General features: G+C 39.8%; 7 non-coding genes across 7 annotated transcripts; all 7 read left to right on the top strand.

The window, feature by feature from the left end:
- The first annotated feature begins 1885 nt into the window (after positions 1-1885).
- Positions 1886-1957, top strand: TRNAE-CUC (transfer RNA glutamic acid (anticodon CUC)). Its single transcript has one exon. It is a non-coding gene; the product is annotated as a tRNA-Glu (tRNA).
- Positions 1958-5036: 3079 nt separating this feature from the next.
- On the top strand, positions 5037-5108 carry TRNAE-CUC (transfer RNA glutamic acid (anticodon CUC)). Its single transcript has one exon. It is a non-coding gene; the product is annotated as a tRNA-Glu (tRNA).
- A 5475-nt stretch (positions 5109-10583) lies between these two features.
- TRNAE-CUC (transfer RNA glutamic acid (anticodon CUC)) lies at positions 10584-10655 on the top strand. Its single transcript has one exon. It is a non-coding gene; the product is annotated as a tRNA-Glu (tRNA).
- Positions 10656-11182: 527 nt separating this feature from the next.
- Positions 11183-11254, top strand: TRNAE-CUC (transfer RNA glutamic acid (anticodon CUC)). The gene has a single exon. It is a non-coding gene; the product is annotated as a tRNA-Glu (tRNA).
- A 1049-nt stretch (positions 11255-12303) lies between these two features.
- On the top strand, positions 12304-12375 carry TRNAE-CUC (transfer RNA glutamic acid (anticodon CUC)). Its single transcript has one exon. It is a non-coding gene; the product is annotated as a tRNA-Glu (tRNA).
- Positions 12376-16060: 3685 nt separating this feature from the next.
- TRNAE-CUC (transfer RNA glutamic acid (anticodon CUC)) lies at positions 16061-16132 on the top strand. Its single transcript has one exon. It is a non-coding gene; the product is annotated as a tRNA-Glu (tRNA).
- A 527-nt stretch (positions 16133-16659) lies between these two features.
- On the top strand, positions 16660-16731 carry TRNAE-CUC (transfer RNA glutamic acid (anticodon CUC)). The gene has a single exon. It is a non-coding gene; the product is annotated as a tRNA-Glu (tRNA).
- The last annotated feature ends 411 nt before the right edge of the window (positions 16732-17142 follow it).

Below are 17142 nucleotides of genomic sequence, written 5' to 3'. Positions count from 1 at the left end.
TAATACTTGAGCAACAGTGAGTTGTCAAAACAGACAATGGAAATTGATAACAAAGAGTCAGCTATCTTCCTTTCTTAGTGAATATTTTTCAGTTAGCTACTAAAAGACTTGTGCTCTTGTACAAAAGTATTTTTTTCATCAGAACCAATTAGACCATATTTGATATCTGAGTCATTAATGTCTTCTTTCTTTAGCACCAGAACAATTTATCATGGAGCCAGGGACTCTCAACGTCTAGCTCCTCAAAATAATTTTTTCGTGCCAGTACTATACATCCATCAGGTAAAGCTGCTGTGTGGTGTAATTTAAGACTGCTATGCACAACCATTTTTACTCTCCTTCCTTCTAAATCTGATTCCTAGTAGCCCACTCCCTCACATTCCATTGCTTTGGACTTCATTCAGGAAACTTCCTTTTCTTTCATGGAGTGTCAAACTAAACCATCCCTCCCTGGTGGTCTAGTGGCTAGGATTCGGCGCTCTCACAGCCGCGGCCCGGGTTCGATTCCCGTTCAGGGAAAGTGAGGTCCTCGGAATATTTTTGCCAAAAACACCAACCTTTCAAAGAAATGATGCACTTTCAGTGCAGCGCATCATTTCTAATACTTGAGCAACAGTGAGTTGTCAAAACAGACAATGGAAATTGATAACAAAGAGTCAGCTATCTTCCTTTCTTAGTGAATATTTTTCAGTTAGCTACTAAAAGACTTGTGCTCTTGTACAAAAGTATTTTTTTCATCAGAACCAATTAGACCATATTTGATATCTGAATCATTAATGTCTTCTTTCTTTAGCACCAGAACAATTTATCATGGAGCCAGGGACTCTCAACGTCTAGCTCCTCAAAATAATTTTTTCGTGCCAGTACTATACATCCATCAGGTAAAGCTGCTGTGTGGTGTAATTTAAGACTGCTATGCACAACCATTTTTACTCTCCTTCCTTCTAAAACTGATTCCTAGTAGCCCACTCCCTCACATTCCATTGCTTTGGACTTCATTCAGGAAACTTCCTTTTCTTTCATGGATTCCCGTTCAGGGAAAGTGAGGTCCTCGGAATATTTTTGCCAAAAACACCAACCTTTCAAAGAAATGATGCACTTTCAGTTCAGCGCATCATTTCTAATACTTGAGCAACAGTGAGATGTCAAAACAGACAATGGAAATTGATAACAAAGAGTCAGCTATCTTCCTTTCTTAGTGAATATTTTTCAGTTAGCTACTAAAAGACTTGTGCTCTTGTACAAAAGTATTTTTTTTGACATGGAGTGTCAAACTAAACCGTCCCTTCCTGGTGGTCTACTGGCTAGGATTCAGCGCTCTCACCGCCGCGGCCCGGGTTCGATTCCCGGTCAGGGAAAGTGAGGTCCTTGGAATATTTTTGCTAAAAACACCAACCTTTCAAAGAAATGATGCACTTTCAGTTCAGCGCATCATTTCTAATACTTGAGCAACAGTGAGTTGTCAAAACAGACAATGGAAATTGATAACAAAGAGTCAGCTATCTTACTTTCTTAGTGAATATTTTTCAGTTAGCTACTAAAAGACTTGTGCTCTTGTACAAAAGTATTTTTTTCATCAGAACCAATTAGACCATATTTGATATCTGAGTCATTAATGTCTTCTTTCTTTAGCACCAGAACAATTTATCATGGAGCCAGGGACTCTCAACGTCTAGCTCCTCAAAATTATTTTTTCGTGCCAGTACTATACATCCATCAGGTAAAGCTGCTGTGTGGTGTAATTTAAGACTGCTATGCACAACCATTTTTACTCTCCTTCCTTCTAAAACTGATTCCTAGTAGCCCACTCCATCACATTCCATTGCTTTGGACTTCATTCAGAAAACTTCCTTTTCTTTCATGGAGTGTCAAACTAAACCATCCCTCCCTGGTGGTCTAGTGGCTAGGATTCGGCGCTCTCACCGCCGCGGCCCGGGTTCGATTCCCGGTCAGGGAAAGTGAGGTCCTCGGAATATTTTTGCCAAAAACACCAACCTTTCAAAGAAATGATGCACTTTCAGTTCAGCGCATCATTTCTAATACTTGAGCAACAGTGAGTTGTCAAAACAGACAATGGAAATTGATAACAAAGAGTCAGCTATCTTCCTTTCTTAGTGAATATTTTTCAGTTAGCTACTAAAAGACTTGTGCTCTTGTACAAAAGTATTTTTTTCATCAGAACCAATTAGACCATATTTGATATCTGAGTCATTAATGTCTTCTTTCTTTAGCACCAGAACAATTTATCATGGAGCCAGGGACTCTCAACGTCTAGCTCCTCAAAATAATTTTTTCGTGCCAGTACTATACATCCATCAGGTAAAGCTGCTGTGTGGTGTAATTTAAGACTGCTATGCACAACCATTTTTACTCTCCTTCATTCTAAAACTGATTCCTAGTAGCCCACTCCCTCACATTCCATTGCTTTGGACTTCATTCAGGAAACTTCCTTTTCTTTCATGGAGTGTCAAACTAAACCATCCCTCCCTGGTGGTCTAGTGGCTAGGATTCGGCGCTCTCACCGCCGCGGCCCGGGTTCGATTCCCGGTCAGGTAAAGTGAGGTCCTCGGAATATTTTTGCCAAAAACACCAACCTTTCAAAGAAATGATGCACTTTCAGTTCAGCGCATCATTTCTAATACTTGAGCAACAGTGAGTTGTCAAAACAGACAATGGAAATTGATAACAAAGAGTCAGCTATCTTCCTTTCTTAGTGAATATTTTTCAGTTAGCTACTAAAAGACTTGTGCTCTTGTACAAAAGTATTTTTTTCATCAGAACCAATTAGACCATATTTGATATCTGAGTCATTAATGTCTTCTTTCTTTAGCACCAGAACAATTTATCATGGAGCCAGGGACTCTCAACGTCTAGCTCCTCAAAATAATTTTTTCGTGCCAGTACTATACATCCATCAGGTAAAGTTGCTGTGTGGTGTAATTTAAGACTGCTATGCACAACCATTTTTACTCTCCTTCCTTCTAAAACTGATTCCTAGTAGCCCACTCCCTCACATTCCATTGCTTTGGACTTCATTCAGGAAACTTCCTTTTCTTTCATGGAGTGTCAAACAAAACCATCCCTCCCTGGTGGTCTAGTGGCTAGGATTCGGCGCTCTCACGCCCGGGGTCGATTCCCGGTCAGGGAAAGTGAGGTCCTCGGAATGTTTTTGCCAAAAACACCAACCTTTCAAAGAAATGATGCACTTTCAGTTCAGCGCATCATTTCTAATACTTGAGCAACAGTGAGTTGTCAAAACAGACAATGGAAATTGATAACAAAGAGTCAGCTATCTTCCTTTCTTAGTGAATATTTTTCAGTTAGCTACTAAAAGACTTGTGCTCTTGTACAAAATTATTTTTTTCATCAGAACCAATTAGACCATATTTGATATCTGAGTCATTAATGTCTTCTTTCTTTAGCACCAGAACAATTTATCATGGAGCCAGGGACTCTCAACGTCTAGCTCCTCAAAATAATTTTTTCGTGCCAGTACTATACATCCATCAGGTAAAGCTGCTGTGTGGTGTAATTTAAGACTGCTATGCACAACCATTTTTACTCTCCTTCCTTCTAAAACTGATTCCTAGTAGCCCACTCCCTCACATTCCATTGCTTTGGACTTCATTCAGGAAACTTCCTTTTCTTTCATGGATTCCCGGTCAGGGAAAGTGAGGTCCTCGGAATATTTTTGCCAAAAACACCAACCTTTCAAAGAAATGATGCACTTTCAGTTCAGCGCATCATTTCTAATACTTGAGCAACAGTGAGTTGTCAAAACAGACAATGGAAATTGATAACAAAGAGTCAGCTATCTTCCTTTCTTAGTGAATATTTTTCAGTTAGCTACTAAAAGACTTGTGCTCTTGTACAAAAGTATTTTTTTCATCAGAACCAATTAGACCATATTTAATATCTGAGTTATTAATGTCTTCTTTCTTTAGCACCAGAACAATTTATCATGGAGCCAGGGACTCTCAACGTCTAGCTCCTCAAAATAATTTTTTCGTGCCAGTACTATACATCCATCAGGTAAAGCTGCTGTGTGGTGTAATTTAAGACTGCTATGCACAACCATTTTTACTCTCCTTCCTTCTAAAACTGATTCCTAGTAGCCCACTCCCTCACATTCCATTGCTTTGGACTTCATTCAGGAAACTTCCTTTTCTTTCATGGATTCCCGTTCAGGGAAAGTGAGGTCCTCGGAATATTTTTGCCAAAAACACCAACCTTTCAAAGAAATGATGCACTTTCAGTTCAGCGCATCATTTCTAATACTTGAGCAACAGTGAGATGTCAAAACAGACAATGGAAATTGATAACAAAGAGTCAGCTATCTTCCTTTCTTAGTGAATATTTTTCAGTTAGCTACTAAAAGACTTGTGCTCTTGTACAAAAGTATTTTTTTTGACATGGAGTGTCAAACTAAACCGTCCCTTCCTGGTGGTCTACTGGCTAGGATTCAGCGCTCTCACCGCCGCGGCCCGGGTTCGATTCCCGGTCAGGGAAAGTGAGGTCCTTGGAATATTTTTGCTAAAAACACCAACCTTTCAAAGAAATGATGCACTTTCAGTTCAGCGCATCATTTCTAATACTTGAGCAACAGTGAGTTGTCAAAACAGACAATGGAAATTGATAACAAAGAGTCAGCTATCTTACTTTCTTAGTGAATATTTTTCAGTTAGCTACTAAAAGACTTGTGCTCTTGTACAAAAGTATTTTTTTCATCAGAACCAATTAGACCATATTTGATATCTGAGTCATTAATGTCTTCTTTCTTTAGCACCAGAACAATTTATCATGGAGCCAGGGACTCTCAACGTCTAGCTCCTCAAAATTATTTTTTCGTGCCAGTACTATACATCCATCAGGTAAAGCTGCTGTGTGGTGTAATTTAAGACTGCTATGCACAACCATTTTTACTCTCCTTCCTTCTAAAACTGATTCCTAGTAGCCCACTCCATCACATTCCATTGCTTTGGACTTCATTCAGAAAACTTCCTTTTCTTTCATGGAGTGTCAAACTAAACCATCCCTCCCTGGTGGTCTAGTGGCTAGGATTCGGCGCTCTCACCGCCGCGGCCCGGGTTCGATTCCCGGTCAGGGAAAGTGAGGTCCTCGGAATATTTTTGCCAAAAACACCAACCTTTCAAAGAAATGATGCACTTTCAGTTCAGCGCATCATTTCTAATACTTGAGCAACAGTGAGTTGTCAAAACAGACAATGGAAATTGATAACAAAGAGTCAGCTATCTTCCTTTCTTAGTGAATATTTTTCAGTTAGCTACTAAAAGACTTGTGCTCTTGTACAAAAGTATTTTTTTCATCAGAACCAATTAGACCATATTTGATATCTGAGTCATTAATGTCTTCTTTCTTTAGCACCAGAACAATTTATCATGGAGCCAGGGACTCTCAACGTCTAGCTCCTCAAAATAATTTTTTCGTGCCAGTACTATACATCCATCAGGTAAAGCTGCTGTGTGGTGTAATTTAAGACTGCTATGCACAACCATTTTTACTCTCCTTCATTCTAAAACTGATTCCTAGTAGCCCACTCCCTCACATTCCATTGCTTTGGACTTCATTCAGGAAACTTCCTTTTCTTTCATGGAGTGTCAAACTAAACCATCCCTCCCTGGTGGTCTAGTGGCTAGGATTCGGCGCTCTCACCGCCGCGGCCCGGGTTCGATTCCCGGTCAGGTAAAGTGAGGTCCTCGGAATATTTTTGCCAAAAACACCAACCTTTCAAAGAAATGATGCACTTTCAGTTCAGCGCATCATTTCTAATACTTGAGCAACAGTGAGTTGTCAAAACAGACAATGGAAATTGATAACAAAGAGTCAGCTATCTTCCTTTCTTAGTGAATATTTTTCAGTTAGCTACTAAAAGACTTGTGCTCTTGTACAAAAGTATTTTTTTCATCAGAACCAATTAGACCATATTTGATATCTGAGTCATTAATGTCTTCTTTCTTTAGCACCAGAACAATTTATCATGGAGCCAGGGACTCTCAACGTCTAGCTCCTCAAAATAATTTTTTCGTGCCAGTACTATACATCCATCAGGTAAAGCTGCTGTGTGGTGTAATTTAAGACTGCTATGCACAACCATTTTTACTCTCCTTCCTTCTAAAACTGATTCCTAGTAGCCCACTCCCTCACATTCCATTGCTTTGGACTTCATTCAGGAAACTTCCTTTTCTTTCATGGAGTGTCAAACAAAACCATCCCTCCCTGGTGGTCTAGTGGCTAGGATTCGGCGCTCTCACGCCCGGGGTCGATTCCCGGTCAGGGAAAGTGAGGTCCTCGGAATGTTTTTGCCAAAAACACCAACCTTTCAAAGAAATGATGCACTTTCAGTTCAGCGCATCATTTCTAATACTTGAGCAACAGTGAGTTGTCAAAACAGACAATGGAAATTGATAACAAAGAGTCAGCTATCTTCCTTTCTTAGTGAATATTTTTCAGTTAGCTACTAAAAGACTTGTGCTCTTGTACAAAATTATTTTTTTCATCAGAACCAATTAGACCATATTTGATATCTGAGTCATTAATGTCTTCTTTCTTTAGCACCAGAACAATTTATCATGGAGCCAGGGACTCTCAACGTCTAGCTCCTCAAAATAATTTTTTCGTGCCAGTACTATACATCCATCAGGTAAAGCTGCTGTGTGGTGTAATTTAAGACTGCTATGCACAACCATTTTTACTCTCCTTCCTTCTAAAACTGATTCCTAGTAGCCCACTCCCTCACATTCCATTGCTTTGGACTTCATTCAGGAAACTTCCTTTTCTTTCATGGATTCCCGGTCAGGGAAAGTGAGGTCCTCGGAATATTTTTGCCAAAAACACCAACCTTTCAAAGAAATGATGCACTTTCAGTTCAGCGCATCATTTCTAATACTTGAGCAACAGTGAGTTGTCAAAACAGACAATGGAAATTGATAACAAAGAGTCAGCTATCTTCCTTTCTTAGTGAATATTTTTCAGTTAGCTACTAAAAGACTTGTGCTCTTGTACAAAAGTATTTTTTTCATCAGAACCAATTAGACCATATTTAATATCTGAGTTATTAATGTCTTCTTTCTTTAGCACCAGAACAATTTATCATGGAGCCAGGGACTCTCAACGTCTAGCTCCTCAAAATAATTTTTTCGTGCCAGTACTATACATCCATCAGGTAAAGCTGCTGTGTGGTGTAATTTAAGACTGCTATGCACAACCATTTTTACTCTCCTTCATTCTAAAACTGATTCCTAGTAGCCCACTCCCTCACATTCCATTGCTTTGGACTTCATTCAGGAAACTTCCTTTTCTTTCATGGAGTGTCAAACTAAACCATCCCTCCCTGGTGGTCTAGTGGCTAGGATTCGGCGCTCTCACCGCCGCGGCCCGGGTTCGATTCCCGGTCAGGTAAAGTGAGGTCCTCGGAATATTTTTGCCAAAAACACCAACCTTTCAAAGAAATGATGCACTTTCAGTTCAGCGCATCATTTCTAATACTTGAGCAACAGTGAGTTGTCAAAACAGACAATGGAATTTAATAACAAAGAGTCAGCTATCTTCCTTTCTTAGTGAATATTTTTCAGTTAGCTACTAAAAGACTTGTGCTCTTGTACAAAAGTATTTTTTTCATCAGAACCAATTAGACCATATTTGATATCTGAGTCATTAATGTCTTCTTTCTTTAGCACCAGAACAATTTATCATGGAGCCAGGGACTCTCAACGTCTAGCTCCTCAAAATAATTTTTTCGTGCCAGTACTATACATCCATCAGGTAAAGCTGCTGTGTGGTGTAATTTAAGACTGCTATGCACAACCATTTTTACTCTCCTTCCTTCTAAAACTGATTCCTAGTAGCCCACTCCCTCACATTCCATTGCTTTGGACTTCATTCAGGAAACTTCCTTTTCTTTCATGGAGTGTCAAACAAAACCATCCCTCCCTGGTGGTCTAGTGGCTAGGATTCGGCGCTCTCACCGCCGCGGCCCGGGGTCGATTCCCGGTCAGGGAAAGTGAGGTCCTCGGAATGTTTTTGCCAAAAACACCAACCTTTCAAAGAAATGATGCACTTTCAGTTCAGCGCATCATTTCTAATACTTGAGCAACAGTGAGTTGTCAAAACAGACAATGGAAATTGATAACAAAGAGTCAGCTATCTTCCTTTCTTAGTGAATATTTTTCAGTTAGCTACTAAAAGACTTGTGCTCTTGTACAAAAGTATTTTTTTCATCAGAACCAATTAGACCATATTTGATATCTGAGTCATTAATGTCTTCTTTCTTTAGCACCAGAACAATTTATCATGGAGCCAGGGACTCTCAACGTCTAGCTCCTCAAAATAATTTTTTCGTGCCAGTACTATACATCCATCAGGTAAAGCTGCTGTGTGGTGTAATTTAAGACTGCTATGCACAACCATTTTTACTCTCCTTCATTCTAAAACTGATTCCTAGTAGCCCACTCCCTCACATTCCATTGCTTTGGACTTCATTCAGGAAACTTCCTTTTCTTTCATGGAGTGTCAAACTAAACCATCCCTCCCTGGTGGTCTAGTGGCTAGGATTCGGCGCTCTCACCGCCGCGGCCCGGGTTCGATTCCCGGTCAGGTAAAGTGAGGTCCTCGGAATATTTTTGCCAAAAACACCAACCTTTCAAAGAAATGATGCACTTTCAGTTCAGCGCATCATTTCTAATACTTGAGCAACAGTGAGTTGTCAAAACAGACAATGGAAATTGATAACAAAGAGTCAGCTATCTTCCTTTCTTAGTGAATATTTTTCAGTTAGCTACTAAAAGACTTGTGCTCTTGTACAAAAGTATTTTTTTCATCAGAACCAATTAGACCATATTTGATATCTGAGTCATTAATGTCTTCTTTCTTTAGCACCAGAACAATTTATCATGGAGCCAGGGACTCTCAACGTCTAGCTCCTCAAAATAATTTTTTCGTGCCAGTACTATACATCCATCAGGTAAAGCTGCTGTGTGGTGTAATTTAAGACTGCTATGCACAACCATTTTTACTCTCCTTCCTTCTAAAACTGATTCCTAGTAGCCCACTCCCTCACATTCCATTGCTTTGGACTTCATTCAGGAAACTTCCTTTTCTTTCATGGAGTGTCAAACAAAACCATCCCTCCCTGGTGGTCTAGTGGCTAGGATTCGGCGCTCTCACCGCCGCGGCCCGGGGTCGATTCCCGGTCAGGGAAAGTGAGGTCCTCGGAATGTTTTTGCCAAAAACACCAACCTTTCAAAGAAATGATGCACTTTCAGTTCAGCGCATCATTTCTAATACTTGAGCAACAGTGAGTTGTCAAAACAGACAATGGAAATTGATAACAAAGAGTCAGCTATCTTCCTTTCTTAGTGAATATTTTTCAGTTAGCTACTAAAAGACTTGTGCTCTTGTACAAAAGTATTTTTTTCATCAGAACCAATTAGACCATATTTGATATCTGAGTCATTAATGTCTTCTTTCTTTAGCACCAGAACAATTTATCATGGAGCCAGGGACTCTCAACGTCTAGCTCCTCAAAATAATTTTTTCGTGCCAGTACTATACATCCATCAGGTAAAGCTGCTGTGTGGTGTAATTTAAGACTGCTATGCACAACCATTTTTACTCTCCTTCCTTCTAAAACTGATTCCTAGTAGCCCACTCCCTCACATTCCATTGCTTTGGACTTCATTCAGGAAACTTCCTTTTCTTTCATGGATTCCCGTTCAGGGAAAGTGAGGTCCTCGGAATATTTTTGCCAAAAACACCAACCTTTCAAAGAAATGATGCACTTTCAGTTCAGCACATCATTTCTAATACTTGAGCAACAGTGAGATGTCAAAACAGACAATGGAAATTGATAACAAAGAGTCAGCTATCTTCCTTTCTTAGTGAATATTTTTCAGTTAGCTACTAAAAGACTTGTGCTCTTGTACAAAAGTATTTTTTTTGACATGGAGTGTCAAACTAAACCATCCCTCCCTGGTGGTGTACTGGCTAGGATTCAGCGCTCTCACCGCCGCGGCCCGGGTTCGATTCCCGGTCAGGGAAAGTGAGGTCCTTGGAATATTTTTGCTAAAAACACCAACCTTTCAAAGAAATGATGCACTTTCAGTTCAGCGCATCATTTCTAATACTTGAGCAACAGTGAGTTGTCAAAACAGACAATGGAAATTGATAACAAAGAGTCAGCTATCTTCCTTTCTTAGTGAATATTTTTCAGTTAGCTACTAAAAGACTTGTGCTCTTGTACAAAAGTATTTTTTTCATCAGAACCAATTAGACCATATTTGATATCTGAGTCATTAATGTCTTCTTTCTTTAGCACCAGAACAATTTATCATGGAGCCAGGGACTCTCAACGTCTAGCTCCTCAAAATTATTTTTTCGTGCCAGTACTATACATCCATCAGGTAAAGCTGCTGTGTGGTGTAATTTAAGACTGCTATGCACAACCATTTTTACTCTCCTTCCTTCTAAAACTGATTCCTAGTAGCCCACTCCATCACATTCCATTGCTTTGGACTTCATTCAGAAAACTTCCTTTTCTTTCATGGAGTGTCAAACTAAACCATCCCTCCCTGGTGGTCTAGTGGCTAGGATTCGGCGCTCTCACCGCCGCTGCCCGGGTTCGATTCCCGGTCAGGGAAAGTGAGGTCCTCGGAATATTTTTGCCAAAAACACCAACCTTTCAAAGAAATGATGCACTTTCAGTTCAGCGCATCATTTCTAATACTTGAGCAACAGTGAGTTGTCAAAACAGACAATGGAAATTGATAACAAAGAGTCAGCTATCTTCCTTTCTTAGTGAATATTTTTCAGTTAGCTACTAAAAGACTTGTGCTCTTGTACAAAAGTATTTTTTTCATCAGAACCAATTAGACCATATTTGATATCTGAGTCATTAATGTCTTCTTTCTTTAGCACCAGAACAATTTATCATAGAGCCAGGGACTCTCAACGTCTAGCTCCTCAAAATAATTTTTTCGTGCCAGTACTATACATCCATCAGGTAAAGCTGCTGTGTGGTGTAATTTAAGACTGCTATGCACAACCATTTTTACTCTCCTTCATTCTAAAACTGATTCCTAGTAGCCCACTCCCTCACATTCCATTGCTTTGGACTTCATTCAGGAAACTTCCTTTTCTTTCATGGAGTGTCAAACTAAACCATCCCTCCCTGGTGGTCTAGTGGCTAGGATTCGGCGCTCTCACCACCGCGGCCCGGGTTCGATTCCCGGTCAGGGAAAGTGAGGTCCTCGGAATATTTTTGCCAAAAACACCAACCTTTCAAAGAAATGATGCACTTTCAGTTCAGCGCATCATTTCTAATACTTGAGCAACAGTGAGTTGTCAAAACAGACAATGGAAATTGATAACAAAGAGTCAGCTATCTTCCTTTCTTAGTGAATATTTTCCAGTTAGCTACTAAAAGACTTGTGCTCTTGTACAAAAGTATTTTTTTCATCAGAACCAATTAGACCATATTTGATATCTGAGTCATTAATGTCTTCTTTCTTTAGCACCAGAACAATTTATCATGGAGCCAGGGACTCTCAACGTCTAGCTCCTCAAAATAATTTTTTCGTGCCAGTACTATACATCCATCAGGTAAAGCTGCTGTGTGGTGTAATTTAAGACTGCTATGCACAACCATTTTTACTCTCCTTCCTTCTAAAACTGATTCCTAGTAGCCCACTCCCTCACATTCCATTGCTTTGGACTTCATTCAGGAAACTTCCTTTTCTTTCATGGATTCCCGGTCAGGGAAAGTGAGGTCCTCGGAATATCTTTGCCAAAAACACCAACCTTTCAAAGAAATGATGCACTTTCAGTTCAGCGCATCATTTCTAATACTTGAGCAACAGTGAGTTGTCAAAACAGACAATGGAAATTGATAACAAAGAGTCAGCTATCTTCCTTTCTTAGTGAATATTTTTCAGTTAGCTACTAAAAGACTTGTGCTCTTGTACAAAAGTATTTTTTTCATCAGAACCAATTAGACCATATTTAATATCTGAGTTATTAATGTCTTCTTTCTTTAGCACCAGAACAATTTATCATGGAGCCAGGGACTCTCAACGTCTAGCTCCTCAAAATAATTTTTTCGTGCCAGTACTATACATCCATCAGGTAAAGCTGCTGTGTGGTGTAATTTAAGACTGCTATGCACAACCATTTTTACTCTCCTTCATTCTAAAACTGATTCCTAGTAGCCCACTCCCTCACATTCCATTGCTTTGGACTTCATTCAGGAAACTTCCTTTTCTTTCATGGAGTGTCAAACTAAACCATCCCTCCCTGGTGGTCTAGTGGCTAGGATTCGGCGCTCTCACCACCGCGGCCCGGGTTCGATTCCCGGTCAGGGAAAGTGAGGTCCTCGGAATATTTTTGCCAAAAACACCAACCTTTCAAAGAAATGATGCACTTTCAGTTCAGCGCATCATTTCTAATACTTGAGCAACAGTGAGTTGTCAAAACAGACAATGGAAATTGATAACAAAGAGTCAGCTATCTTCCTTTCTTAGTGAATATTTTCCAGTTAGCTACTAAAAGACTTGTGCTCTTGTACAAAAGTATTTTTTTCATCAGAACCAATTAGACCATATTTGATATCTGAGTCATTAATGTCTTCTTTCTTTAGCACCAGAACAATTTATCATGGAGCCAGGGACTCTCAACGTCTAGCTCCTCAAAATAATTTTTTCGTGCCAGTACTATACATCCATCAGGTAAAGCTGCTGTGTGGTGTAATTTAAGACTGCTATGCACAACCATTTTTACTCTCCTTCCTTCTAAAACTGATTCCTAGTAGCCCACTCCCTCACATTCCATTGCTTTGGACTTCATTCAGGAAACTTCCTTTTCTTTCATGGATTCCCGGTCAGGGAAAGTGAGGTCCTCGGAATATCTTTGCCAAAAACACCAACCTTTCAAAGAAATGATGCACTTTCAGTTCAGCGCATCATTTCTAATACTTGAGCAACAGTGAGTTGTCAAAACAGACAATGGAAATTGATAACAAAGAGTCAGCTATCTTCCTTTCTTAGTGAATATTTTTCAGTTAGCTACTAAAAGACTTGTGCTCTTGTACAAAAGTATTTTTTTCATCAGAACCAATTAGACCATATTTAATATCTGAGTTATTAATGTCTTCTTTCTTTAGCACCAGAACAATTTATCATGGAGCCAGGGACTCTCAACGTCTAGCTCCTCAAAATAATTTTTTCGTGCCAGTACTATACATCCATCAGGTAAAGCTGCTGTGTGGTGTAATTTAAGACTGCTATGCACAACCATTTTTACTCTCCTTCATTCTAAAACTGATTCCTAGTAGCCCACTCCCTCACATTCCATTGCTTTGGACTTCATTCAGGAAACTTCCTTTTCTTTCATGGAGTGTCAAACTAAACCATCCCTCCCTGGTGGTCTAGTGGCTAGGATTCGGCGCTCTCACCGCCGCGGCCCGGGTTCGATTCCCGGTCAGGTAAAGTGAGGTCCTCGGAATATTTTTGCCAAAAACACCAACCTTTCAAAGAAATGATGCACTTTCAGTTCAGCGCATCATTTCTAATACTTGAGCAACAGTGAGTTGTCAAAACAGACAATGGAAATTGATAACAAAGAGTCAGCTATCTTCCTTTCTTAGTGAATATTTTTCAGTTAGCTACTAAAAGACTTGTGCTCTTGTACAAAAGTATTTTTTTCATCAGAACCAATTAGACCATATTTGATATCTGAGTCATTAATGTCTTCTTTCTTTAGCACCAGAACAATTTATCATGGAGCCAGGGACTCTCAACGTCTAGCTCCTCAAAATAATTTTTTCGTGCCAGTACTATACATCCATCAGGTAAAGCTGCTGTGTGGTGTAATTTAAGACTGCTATGCACAACCATTTTTACTCTCCTTCATTCTAAAACTGATTCCTAGTAGCCCACTCCCTCACATTCCATTGCTTTGGACTTCATTCAGGAAACTTCCTTTTCTTTCATGGAGTGTCAAACTAAACCATCCCTCCCTGGTGGTCTAGTGGCTAGGATTCGGCGCTCTCACCGCCGCGGCCCGGGTTCGATTCCCGGTCAGGTAAAGTGAGGTCCTCGGAATATTTTTGCCAAAAACACCAACCTTTCAAAGAAATGATGCACTTTCAGTTCAGCGCATCATTTCTAATACTTGAGCAACAGTGAGTTGTCAAAACAGACAATGGAAATTGATAACAAAGAGTCAGCTATCTTCCTTTCTTAGTGAATATTTTTCAGTTAGCTACTAAAAGACTTGTGCTCTTGTACTAAAGTATTTTTTTCATCAGAACCAATTAGACCATATTTGATATCTGAGTCATTAATGTCTTCTTTCTTTAGCACCAGAACAATTTATCATGGAGCCAGGGACTCTCAACGTCTAGCTCCTCAAAATAATTTTTTCGTGCCAGTACTATACATCCATCAGGTAAAGCTGCTGTGTGGTGTAATTTAAGACTGCTATGCACAACCATTTTTACTCTCCTTCCTTCTAAAACTGATTCCTAGTAGCCCACTCCCTCACATTCCATTGCTTTGGACTTCATTCAGGAAACTTCCTTTTCTTTCATGGAGTGTCAAACAAAACCATCCCTCCCTGGTGGTCTAGTGGCTAGGATTCGGCGCTCTCACCGCCGCGGCCCGGGGTCGATTCCCGGTCAGGGAAAGTGAGGTCCTCGGAATGTTTTTGCCAAAAACACCAACCTTTCAAAGAAATGATGCACTTTCAGTTCAGCGCATCATTTCTAATACTTGAGCAACAGTGAGTTGTCAAAACAGACAATGGAAATTGATAACAAAGAGTCAGCTATCTTCCTTTCTTAGTGAATATTTTTCAGTTAGCTACTAAAAGACTTGTGCTCTTGTACAAAAGTATTTTTTTCATCAGAACCAATTAGACCATATTTGATATCTGAGTCATTAATGTCTTCTTTCTTTAGCACCAGAACAATTTATCATGGAGCCAGGGACTCTCAACGTCTAGCTCCTCAAAATAATTTTTTCGTGCCAGTACTATACATCCATCAGGTAAAGCTGCTGTGTGGTGTAATTTAAGACTGCTATGCACAACCATTTTTACTCTCCTTCCTTCTAAAACTGATTCCTAGTAGCCCACTCCCTCACATTCCATTGCTTTGGACTTCATTCAGGAAACTTCCTTTTCTTTCATGGATTCCCGTTCAGGGAAAGTGAGGTCCTCGGAATATTTTTGCCAAAAACACCAACCTTTCAAAGAAATGATGCACTTTCAGTTCAGCACATCATTTCTAATACTTGAGCAACAGTGAGATGTCAAAACAGACAATGGAAATTGATAACAAAGAGTCAGCTATCTTCCTTTCTTAGTGAATATTTTTCAGTTAGCTACTAAAAGACTTGTGCTCTTGTACAAAAGTATTTTTTTTGACATGGAGTGTCAAACTAAACCATCCCTCCCTGGTGGTGTACTGGCTAGGATTCAGCGCTCTCACCGCCGCGGCCCGGGTTCGATTCCCGGTCAGGGAAAGTGAGGTCCTTGGAATATTTTTGCTAAAAACACCAACCTTTCAAAGAAATGATGCACTTTCAGTTCAGCGCATCATTTCTAATACTTGAGCAACAGTGAGTTGTCAAAACAGACAATGGAAATTGATAACAAAGAGTCAGCTATCTTCCTTTCTTAGTGAATATTTTTCAGTTAGCTACTAAAAGACTTGTGCTCTTGTACAAAAGTATTTTTTTCATCAGAACCAATTAGACCATATTTGATATCTGAGTCATTAATGTCTTCTTTCTTTAGCACCAGAACAATTTATCATGGAGCCAGGGACTCTCAACGTCTAGCTCCTCAAAATTATTTTTTCGTGCCAGTACTATACATCCATCAGGTAAAGCTGCTGTGTGGTGTAATTTAAGACTGCTATGCACAACCATTTTTACTCTCCTTCCTTCTAAAACTGATTCCTAGTAGCCCACTCCATCACATTCCATTGCTTTGGACTTCATTCAGAAAACTTCCTTTTCTTTCATGGAGTGTCAAACTAAACCATCCCTCCCTGGTGGTCTAGTGGCTAGGATTCGGCGCTCTCACCGCCGCTGCCCGGGTTCGATTCCCGGTCAGGGAAAGTGAGGTCCTCGGAATATTTTTGCCAAAAACACCAACCTTTCAAAGAAATGATGCACTTTCAGTTCAGCGCATCATTTCTAATACTTGAGCAACAGTGAGTTGTCAAAACAGACAATGGAAATTGATAACAAAGAGTCAGCTATCTTCCTTTCTTAGTGAATATTTTTCAGTTAGCTACTAAAAGACTTGTGCTCTTGTACAAAAGTATTTTTTTCATCAGAACCAATTAGACCATATTTGATATCTGAGTCATTAATGTCTTCTTTCTTTAGCACCAGAACAATTTATCATAGAGCCAGGGACTCTCAACGTCTAGCTCCTCAAAATAATTTTTTCGTGCCAGTACTATACATCCATCAGGTAAAGCTGCTGTGTGGTGTAATTTAAGACTGCTATGCACAACCATTTTTACTCTCCTTCATTCTAAAACTGATTCCTAGTAGCCCACTCCCTCACATTCCATTGCTTTGGACTTCATTCAGGAAACTTCCTTTTCTTTCATGGAGTGTCAAACTAAACCATCCCTCCCTGGTGGTCTAGTGGCTAGGATTCGGCGCTCTCACCACCGCGGCCCGGGTTCGATTCCCGGTCAGGGAAAGTGAGGTCCTCAGAATATTTTTGCCAAAAACACCAACCTTTCAAAGAAATGATGCACTTTCAGTTCAGCGCATCATTTCTAATACTTGAGCAACAGTGAGTTGTCAAAACAGACAATGGAAATTGATAACAAAGAGTCAGCTATCTTCCTTTCTTAGTGAATATTTTCCAGTTAGCTACTAAAAGACTTGTGCTCTTGTACAAAAGTATTTTTTTCATCAGAACCAATTAGACCATATTTGATATCTGAGTCATTAATGTCTTCTTTCTTTAGCACCAGAACAATTTATCATGGAGCCAGGGACTCTCAACGTCTAGCTCCTCAAAATAATTTTTTCGTGCCAGTACTATACATCCATCAGGTAAAGCTGCTGTGTGGTGTAATTTAAGACTGCTATGCACAACCATTTT

This window comes from Taudactylus pleione, unplaced genomic scaffold (assembly GCF_031769625.1).
Source record: "Taudactylus pleione unplaced genomic scaffold, aTauple2 ptg000174l, whole genome shotgun sequence".
NCBI lineage: Eukaryota > Metazoa > Chordata > Amphibia > Anura > Myobatrachidae > Taudactylus > Taudactylus pleione.
The sequence above is the reverse complement of the archived record's forward strand: the minus strand, read 5'-3'. Positions and strand labels throughout refer to the sequence as shown.